This window comes from Alexandromys fortis, unplaced genomic scaffold (genome assembly GCF_014885135.2).
Source record: "Alexandromys fortis isolate MF-2015 unplaced genomic scaffold, M_Fortis_MF-2015_v1.1 scaffold_206, whole genome shotgun sequence".
NCBI classification, from domain to species: Eukaryota; Metazoa; Chordata; class Mammalia; order Rodentia; family Cricetidae; genus Alexandromys; species Alexandromys fortis.
Window position 1 is genome coordinate 242,260 of NW_026068097.1, and position 10,567 is coordinate 252,826.

The following is a 10,567-nucleotide window of genomic DNA, read 5'->3' on the forward strand; positions in this document are numbered from 1 at the left end:
TGGTGGGGAAGAGACAGAAATCTTTAATAAATAAATAAAAGAGGAAAAAAAGATTAGAAATATGCATATATATAACAAATTGACCTTAAAATCCATACCAATGTAAATTATTCATATCTATATCATCTCCCCCTTTAAATGTAAAAGAACATTTATAAACAATATTTGGGAACATGGGCACAGTTTTTTTCTCTCCAAACTGCTTCCTGCTGTATGGGGGCGCTGTTAATTAGGTCTTTCATGTGCTAGTTTTATCTCAGTTGGCAGTTGAGTGAAGCATTTTTTTGAGGGTGTTCACAGCAATCTTTCAGGAGGACGTGGTCTATCATACCATATTGGGATAGAAGCAATCCACAAGGTCTCCTCCTCTGCGAAAACAAAAGAAGAAGACCCTCTTTTCCAAAGTATCATATCCTTACATCCAAATTCTGAAATTATAATACCCTTATGATATCCATTCTTGGCAGCCCATATAATGAAATGTCTCTCTGTATTTAGGTCCTTTACAGTCAAAAAATTTAAAGAAAATACAATGTACTTAATCCAGACTCTCTGTGAATTTTTTATTTTTATGTGGCTTATTTATTTTTATTTTTTTAGTCTATAACTATCTTTACTCTGTCTCTTTAAAGTCTTTACCCTTTTTTTTTAGGCATTAACTTTTTCTTCTCTCTCCCAAGTCTACATACAGTCATCCAACATTGTGATCCATTTACAGGTCTTTTATGTCTGAATCTGTCCTATTGTGAATCTATAATTCTTTACTATCCAGGAGCACTTTTTAAAAAATATTTATTTATTTACATATTATGTATACAATATTCTGTCTGCATACCAGAAGAGGGCACCAGACCTCATTACAGATGGTTGTGAGCCACCATGTGGTTGCTGGGAATTGAACTCAGGACCTTTGGAAGAGCAGGCAATGTTCTTAACCGCTGAGCCGTCTCTCCAGCCCCCAGGAGCACTTTTTAAAATGCTAAGCACTTCTTAAAAACTTAAGTTGCACCATGTAGAGGTAATACGGTACCACCTGTGTCCTGCCCAGTTTAAACCTTAACTGCACTGTTATTATGGTAATTACGATAGTTCCTGCCTGTGATCAGCACAGTTCAGCATGGTGGAACCTCTCTGCTTGAGCCTCTGAGCCATGTGCACAGCACAGCTAACATGGCGGAGCTGCTTGTGCCTTTGAGTCACTTGTGCCTCTGAGCTGCACGTAGTGCTCTCCTTTCAGGCACACAGCAAGTCTAGTTGCCATCAAACAAATCATAGCACTTTACTCCAAATGCTCTATTCAAAAGCTCTGTCTCCCGCAGGAGCCAGACAGAGATCATGATGGTGGCACAGCCCAGAAAGCCGGCATTTAAAAACAGCCAGTTTTTTTCCTGCTGCTGAGTCAGGAAAATTTCTTTGCGGCAAGCCACCCACAAACAGCAAAAAGCTGTGTTAAACTCTCTCTTCCCCTTTTTAAAGCCCTCTCAGGTTTTTAAGTGGATTTAGCTCCACGTTGGGTGCCACTCTGTAGTGTTGAGCAGCGGGCTGCGTTCCTGCCCAGCTCCTGCATGGCTAGCTTTATACCCGAAATAACAACACACAAATTGTATTCTTTTCAACACTGCTTGGCCCATTAGCTCTAGCCTCTTACTGGCTAACTCTCACATCTTGATTAACCCATTTCTAATGAGTGTAGCACCACGAGGTGGTGTCTTACCGGGAATATTCTTAACCTGCATCCATCTCGGAGAGGAGAACTATGGCAATTGCCTGAATCTGCTTCCTTCTCCCAGCATTCTGTTCTGTCTACTCCACCTATCTAATTTTCTGTCCTATCAAAGAGCCAAGGCAGTTTCTTTATTAACCAATAGACAGATGACCCTCCTCCATCAGTGTGAGTTATAGGTGCTTGTGATCCACCCAACATGGTGTCAGGAAGTGGATAGGTACACTTGAAGAGTACTATATGTTCTTAACTGCTGAGCCTTCTCTCCTGCAAGAAAGTCTGGCTTATTTCAATCATTATGCCAATCTGTAGTTTTGTTTATTATCTCGTAAACACTGTGAACAATACTCATATATATTACAAGGCTGATCTCATGACTTGACTATTGGAAAGTATCACAATAAATGCGGGCATTCAGATATTTGTATTGTAAATTGACTTTGAGTGTATACCTATATGTAATGTGGGATTCCCCTCTGTATGCTGTGAATACCATTGGTTAATAAAGGAACTGTCTTGGGCCTGTGATAGGGCAAAAGAGTAGAGCTAGGTGGGGAAAATGAAACTGAATGCTGGGAAAAAGGAGGCAGAGTCAGGGAGAAGCCATGGAGTCACTACCAGAGACAGACATGCTGAAAACTTGCTGGTAGGCAACGACCCTCGTGGTAAAATATAAAATAATGGAGATGGGTTAATTCTAGATGTAAGAGCTAGCTATCAATATGCTTAAGTAATTGGCCAAGGAATGATTTAATTAATACAGTTTCTGTGTGGTTGTTTCGGAAGTCTGGGCAGCCAGGAAACGAACAAGCAGCCTCCTTACAATACCCATGAGCGTTATATCTGAGTCATATTGTATTCTACTTTTATTTTCTTTTAAAAAGTTTTTGAGACAGGACCTTGCTATATATCTTCCCCTAGACTTGTACTCGAGCCCAAGATACTCACATTCATAGCAGTGATCCTGCCTCAGCTATGTGAGGTCTGGGATTATATACAGGATTCTAACTATTTATAGATTTTTGAGAACCTCCAATAGTTGTTTCCATAGTAGCATCACTAATTTACATCCCACCAAAAGTATAAGGGTCCCTTACCCTCCAAATCTCATGTTTTCAACAAAGTGTGATGTTTTTGTTTTCTGGGGATAACCATTCTGAATCTCAATGTAGTATTTCCCTGTTGGCTGAAGATGTGAAACATTCATTTCATATATTTGTTGACCATTTGAAAAGTGTCATTTCACTTCGTGTACATTTTGGCCATATTATTTATTCTTTGAATATTTAATTTTCTCATTTAAAAATTTTATGGAAATTAATCCCTATCAGGTGAATAGTTGGAAAATACTTTTCTCCCATTTTGTGGAGTATCTCTTCACTTTGGTAATTACTTCTTTTGCTCCAAAGAAGCTTTTTGATTTGATGCAATAACATCCTTTTTTTGCCTATTCAAGCCCTAGATATTTATTGCAATTTTCATAAATGCTTTCCTCTAATAGCACCTAAGTTTTCAGTCTTAAATTAAGGTCTTTGATTCATTTTGAGTTGTTTTCTGTACAAGATGGGAGATAGGGATCAGGTTTAATTTCTTTTCTTGTGGATATCTAATTTTCCTTGCCCTACTCTTCATTAAAGAGTCTGTCTTTTCTCTCATACATGTATCTGATCTACATGGAAAGTAGACAGTGACAAGATCTTCTGAGTAAATTGAGAGCATGGGGACCTTGGGAGAGGGTAGAACGGGCAGGGAGAAGGGAGGGGAGTGGAGAAAAATATATAGCTCAATAAAAACAATTTTTAAAAAAGTCTGTCTTTTCTCTAATGTATGTTACAGAGGGATTTTTTTGATAATTAGATGACTATATATGTGTGGATTAATTTTATAGGTCTATTATTACATTATATCATTCTATATGTCTTTGTTTTTGTCTGTGCTATGCTGCTTTTTGTTACCATGGCTCTGAAGTGTAGTTGGAATTTAGGTATTGTGGTACCTTCATTACTGTTTCTCCTCAGGATATTTTTAGCTATTTGGGGTCTTTTCTGAGACCATGTAAAATATGGAATATTTTCTTACTTCTGTGAAGAATATCTTTGGAATGTTGATGAGAATTGCATTTATTGTTCAGCCGTTTCCTCTGAGATTGAAACATTCTATCTCCCAGGGAAGCTTCTTAAAGCAGAAGAAGGCAAACACCCCAAAATAACTCCAGGAAGTCATGGAAACCAACCAGATTCTCTAGGCCCTTCCCTCCAAGAGTAAGTATTTATGATAGCTAAGGGTCATTCTCAGACAAGCCAAGTGGCAAAGAAGACTTAAACCAGCAGGGCTGCCTGGAAGAGGTTTAGACTAACTGAGTCACTGGAAAGGATGCTCTTCATCCTGTTGAGCTGTCTGTAGGCTGAGCCATATGATCCAGGTTTCAAGCATTTTTGAGCTGTCACCTGTTCTGGGGTGAGCTTTGGTGACACAGCTGTCTTTTGAGTAATTTCTGCTCTCTAAGGAACCCTTTACCCATATTTCTATAAGTAATTCCAGTAAAACTCATTGGTTCACCAAGCTGGACTTTGTTGTAGAATCCCTATCTGGCATAGAAGATTTGTGTGTTGTACCTCCCCAAGAAAAGTCTTGTCGTATAAAAGAATTAAATACATGAATTGCTTTTTGTAAAATATCCATTTAAAATTAATATGTATGTATGTATATATGCATTGTTTTCTTGTTTGCTCATCTGTATATGTACTGTGTGTGTGCAATGCCTATGGAGAACAGAAGAAGGTGGCCCTGGAGCTGGTGTTACAGTTTCGAGGTTCTGCATGCAGATTCTGAGAACCAAATCTCTGTTGACTGAGGTTTTCTGTCTTGCCCGGTCCTGCAGCGGTTAAGTCCTAAAGAATCACACAGAGGTTTACATTAGTTATAAACCAATTGACCTATTAGCTCAGGCTTCTTATTTATTAATTCTTATAACTTACATTAGCCCATAATTCTTGTCTATGTTAGCCACATGGCTCAGTACTTTTTTCAGCAAGGCAGTCACATCTTGCTTCCTCTGTGGCTGGGTCACGGCTGCAGACTGCAGAATCCACTTGCCAGAATTTTCCTGTTCTCAGTGCCCTGCCTCTAATTCCTACATGGGCACCCAGCCTATACTTCCTGCCTGGCTACTGGCTGTTGAGATTAGAGCGACGGGGCTGCGTTCCGGCAGCCCTGGCTCCCACATGGCAGGCTTATGCCCCGAAATAATTACACGGAAACTGTATTCTTTTAAACACTGCCTGGCCCATTATCTGTAGCCTCTTACTGGCTAGCTCTTACATATTAATCTAACCCATTTCTAATAATCTGTGTAGCCCACGAGGTGGCTTACCAGAGAAGATCTTAACCTGCGTCTGTCTGGAGTGGGAGAATCATGGCGACTCCTTGACTCAGCTTCTTTCTCCCAGCATTCTTTTCTGTTTACTCCACCCACCTAAGGGTTAGCCTATCAAGGGGCCTAGGCAGTTTCTTTATTAATAAGAAATCACTCCCACATCAACTGGCCAATCAGCATTTTATTAAACAAGTACAAGAAACAAATGTTTACAGGGTAAAACTATTGTCCCACAGCACAAACCCAGGTCTTCTGCAAAAGCAGCAAATGCTCTTAACTACTGAGATATCCCTTATATCTTCCCAGCATCCATTATGAATATTTTAACAATATTCATTTTACAAATTCTTGAACACATACTATCATCCCATTTTATCCAATTGCTTTCTTCAGTACTTTGCAGTTGTTTTAAATATCTTTAGCATCTTTAGCTAAGTTTATGTATAAGTTTTTTATTTATATTTTGGGGCTGTTGTGAGTGAGATTTCTTTTCTGATCTATTTTTCAATGAGTTCATAGTGTATAGAAAAACTACTTTTTTTTTAAAACAAGTTTATTGAAGAATATTCTTGTGAAGGCAACCACTTTTGATTTGTCATTTACAAAAGTTCCATTTCTGCTGTGTACTAAAGGTCATGTAAGAGAACAGAGCCACATGCTTCTCTCTGCAGAACCCTTGGGTAGTATAGCACAGTGTTGTCATTTCTGCACTGTGAGAATAAATTTAAAAAAAGTCTCTTCTATGTTTCTCTTCAAAAAGCGATGAAAATAACAGAAGGTGGCATAAAAAAGCCGCATTTCTTACTCATTCTGTAGTATTGGAGCCAGTATTTTTACCATCACAGGCTACAATTTTCACTTTATCCACTTTAATAAGTTCTGTCACCTCTCTGAATTCAACATCATTCAATACAAAAGTCCAAACATTATCGCAGAATCTGTATGTATTTAGAGAGCCCCTGAAATTGACTCTGTTCCTGACTCTCTGAGCCAATGCTGAATTTATAGCTTTATCAAACTGAAGTAAAATTTGAAGGGCAAGCTGGGGGATAATCTGTTGAGACTATATGAGCTCATCAAGGCTCTCTTGAAGACTGTTTCCGAAAGTTGTATTTCTGTATAAGTGACATGCCATGGCTTAAAATGAAGCAATTACTTTTTCTTCAGGCTTGCATTGATGTCCTGAGGGAAGGCGCTTCCGCCGCGGCGCCAGCAGAGCCGGGCAGGGCGCCCGCTGCGACCACCTCCTTGGCCACGGAAACCATAGCGCTCGAAAAACTACTTTTTAATGTTCATTTTGTCAGTTGTTTATCATATCAAACTAGTCTTGTGGCTGAGCATTTATGATCTTTTAAGTATAATAGCATATAATATACAAAAAGAATGCTTTACTTTCTCACATTCATATTCCTTTTATTTCTTTCTCTTGCCTTATTATTTTGGCTCAGATTTCAAGTACTGTACTGAATAGGGGTGATGATAGAGTGCATTCTTTCATTTCTGACTTTAGAAGAAATGTGTTTACTTCCCCTGACTCAGAGTAATTTTTGTTCTTGGTTTTAGGTTTAAAAAATAGCCTTAATTATACTGAAGCATGTTCTCTTTACTCCTAGTTTTTTTGCAGGTATTTATCATTAGTTATATTGTCAGAAATTAAATTTTCATATATTTTGATACTCATGCAGTTTTGTCTTTGATTCTGTTTACATGGGATTGTATTTCCTTATTTTTATATGTCGAACTAGCCTCATCATCATGTATGATTTCAACTTGTGTTCATCAAGGAAATTTGTCTATAGTCTTTTGCTGTGTCCAAATATGGTTATTGGGCTAAAGAGGTGATTCAGTGGTTAAGAGTACCTGCTGTCTTCTTAGAGGACTGGGGTTTGGTTCCCAGCACCCACATAATGGTACATATCCATATATGCAAGCCAAGCTCTTATATGCATAAAATAGAAGTAAATAACTCAGGGTAATGAGTTCTTTCTGGAATAGCTTGATAAACACTGGTGTTAATTCTTCTTTAAAGATCCAATAGAGCTCATAAACCTGTCCAGTCCTGGCTTTGATTTGATGAGAAACTCCTTATTTAATGCTTTAGTTTTTGTAAGTTGTATGCATCTGACAGTGTATCCAATTTTTATCTTTTTTTTTAGAATAATAAACACCTTTATTACACGAGCTATGAATGATGGTCTATTTGCCTTTCCAGGCTTTGATATTCCTCAGATAGAACTCCAGCTGGAGCTCCAGCTCATTGCCATCTGCTCTGCCACGCTGGCCTTGCCCTGCTGGAACTGCTCCTCTAGAAGACTGCTGATCTTGGCGTTCTTTTTCCTTTCATTGTATTTCTTCTGAATTTTCTTTGATCGTTTTTTTGTTTAATATTTCTTCCTCATCAGGAGTCAGCTTGGCCCCCTTCTTGTGGCCCAGGAGCAGTGCATAGTGGGACTCTATGTCATTGTCGGTAGGTGTGCTGTCAATAAGCTCAATGCAGTTCTTCATCAGGGTCTTGGTGCAGACCAGCTCGTTGTTGGATGCATTATAGACTACATCGGTGATCCTTGTTTTGCGAATACAACACTCAGACCCCCAGGAAAAGTTCCCCACATCCAATCTTAGGGCACGGCACTTCTTATTGCTTCCTCACACTCTGACCGTGTGTATATGGTGAGGGCCAATCTTAGTGTTGGTAGCAGGCCGTCCCAGCTCATACTTCTACTTCTTGTGGTAGAGCTTTCTCTTACCCCGGTGTTGCAGCGCTTGTGCCAGTTGTCCCGAGAGATGCCCAGTGCTCGGTGCTGGAAGGAAAGAGGAAGCGCAAAGCTTCACAGTCCAGTTTCTAAAAACCAATTTCTTATATATCTTATAATTTAGCAGATTATATTTTTTCAAAATATTTCATAATGATCTATATTTCAGTCTCATTTGTTGTATCATCCTCATTTTTATATGATTTTACTAATTTTCATATTCTTTTTTATATTTTGAGTGTGATGTAATTCATTTTATTTTTTATAGTAAATTTCTTTTTTTCTTTTACTGAGAATAGATTACTTTCTCATACATTATATCCTGGTTATAGTTCCTGCTACTCGTAATTCCTTCCCACCTTCTCCCCTTTGCAGATCCACTCGCTTTCTGTCTCTTATTAGAAAAGAATGGGCTTCTAAGTGACAGCAACTAAACATGACAAAATAAAATACAATAAGATAAAGCAAAAGCTATCATATTGAAGTTGGACCTGGCAAACCAAGAGAAGGCAAAAGAGTCAGAGACCATCTTGTTCGCATAGTCAGGAGTTTCATAAACATACTAATAGCTATAATATTTCCTCAGAGGGCCTTGCACAGACCCATGTCTTCCTTGTGCTTGCTGCTTCAGTCTCTGTAGGCTGTGATTAAAGACATGTACCATCACTGCTTGGCAGAATGACCATTTTTACTATGTTAATCCTGCCAATGCATGAGAATGGGAGATCTTTCTATCTTCTAATATCTTCTTCAATTTTTTTCTTCAAAGACTTGTTTTTATCACAGAAGTCTTTTACTTGTTTGGTTAGAGTTATATCAAGATGTTTCATATTATTTGGAACTTTTGTGAAAGGGGTTGTTTCCCTGATTTCTTTCTCAGTCCATTTATCTTTTGTATATAGGAGGGGTACTGTTTTTTTAAAGTTGTCTTATTTTTTGCTATAGCTAAAATTTCAAGTACTATATTGAGTAGATATGGAGAAAGTGGATAGCCTTGTTTTGTTCCTTATTTAAATGGAATTGTTTTGAGTTTCTCTCCATTTAATTTGATATTGGCTAAAGGCTGATGTGAATTGCCTTTATTATGTTAAGGTACGTTCCTTGTATCCCTGATCTCTCTAAGACTTTTTATCATGAAAGGTTGTTGGGTTTTATCAAAGGCCTTTTCTACATCTCATCATGAGATGATTATGTGGTTTTCTTTTTTTTCAGTTTGCTTACATGGTAAACTACATTTACTGATTTTTGTATATTGAACCATCCCCACATCTCTGAGATGATGTAACTAGAAAAAAAATTCCTAGTGAGATAACCAAGACCCAGAAAGACAAATATATAAGTGGACTACAGGTTTTTAAAGTATGTTCTTATGATTCTTTGGATTTCCTTAGTGTCTATTTTTATGTCTCCCTTTTCAAGTCTGATTTTTTTAATTTGGATATTTTCTCTCTACCTTTTAGTTAGTTTGGATAAGAATTTGTTGCTTTTATTGATTTTCTGAAAGAACAAACTCTTTGTTTCATTGATTCTTTGTATTATTTTTGTTTGTTTCTATTTTTAATTTCATTTCTGAGCTTATTTTTTGTCATCTGCTTCTTCTGTGTGTGATTTTTTTTGTTCTAGAACTTTCAGGTGTGCTATTATATTGCTAGTATGAGATTGCTCCAGTATTTTTTTTTCTGAATGCAATTAGTACTATGAACTTTCCTCTTAGCACTGCTTTCTTCATGTTCCATTAGTTTGGGTATGCTGTGTCTTCATTTTCATTGAATTCTAGAAAGTCTTTAATTTCTTTATTTCTGTCTTCACCCATTTTTTCATTCAGTAGAGAGTTGTTCAGCTTCCATGAGTTTGTAAGCTTTCTGTTGTGTTTGAAATCCTGTCTTAACCTGTGGTGGTCTGAAAGGATGCAGAGAGTTATTTCAATTTGATCTGTTCAGACTTGCTTTGTGTCCCAGTATGTGGTCAGTTGTGGAGAAAGTTTCATGAGGTGCAGAGAAGAATGCATATTCTTTTGTGTTTGAGTGTCATGTTCTGTAAATATCTATTAGATCCACTTGGTTTATAACATCTGTTAGAGATAATTGCCTATTTTTGTTTGCTTTTATATGAATGTAGCAGTCCCTAAACTTGGCCTTAAATCTATGATATTATTTCTTCTGATTGATCTATTTTACTGGTGATTATCACTTAGTCTTTAAAATTTATTTGTTGAGTTTTTAGTTTCTTTTTATTTATTTATTAAAGATTTCTGCCTCCTCCCCGACACCGCCTCCCCTTTCCCTCCCCCTCCCCCAATCAAGTCCTCCTCCCTTGTCAACCCAAAGAGCAATCAGGGTTCCCTGCCCTGTGGGAAGTCCAAGGACCACCCATCTCCATCCAGGTCTAGTAAGGTGAGCATCCAAACTGCCTAGGCTCCCACAAAGCCAGTACGTGCAGTAGGATCAAAAACCCATTGCCATTGTTCTTGAGTTCTCAGTAGTCCGTATTGTCTGCTATGTTCAGTGAGTCCAGTTTTATCCCATGCTTTTTCAGACCCAGGCCAGCTGGCCTTGGTGAGTTCCCAATAGAACATCCCCATTGTCTCAGTGTGTGGGTGCACCCCTCGCGGTCCTGAGTTCCTTGCTCGTGCTCTCTCTCCTTCTGCTCCTGATTTAGACCTTGAGATTTCTGTCCGGTGCTCCAATGTGGGTCTCTGTCTCTGTCTCCTTTCAT

At 38.2% G+C, this 10,567-nt stretch overlaps 2 pseudogenes; both read right to left on the reverse strand.

Moving 5' to 3' along the window:
* Nucleotides 1-5,693: 5,693 nt before the first annotated feature.
* On the reverse strand, nt 5,694-6,359 carry LOC126489395 (transcription initiation factor IIA subunit 2-like; annotated as a pseudogene).
* A 936-nt stretch (nt 6,360-7,295) lies between these two features.
* Nucleotides 7,296-10,567, reverse strand: part of LOC126489384 (40S ribosomal protein S8-like) — a 53,822-nt pseudogene continuing 50,550 nt past the window's right edge.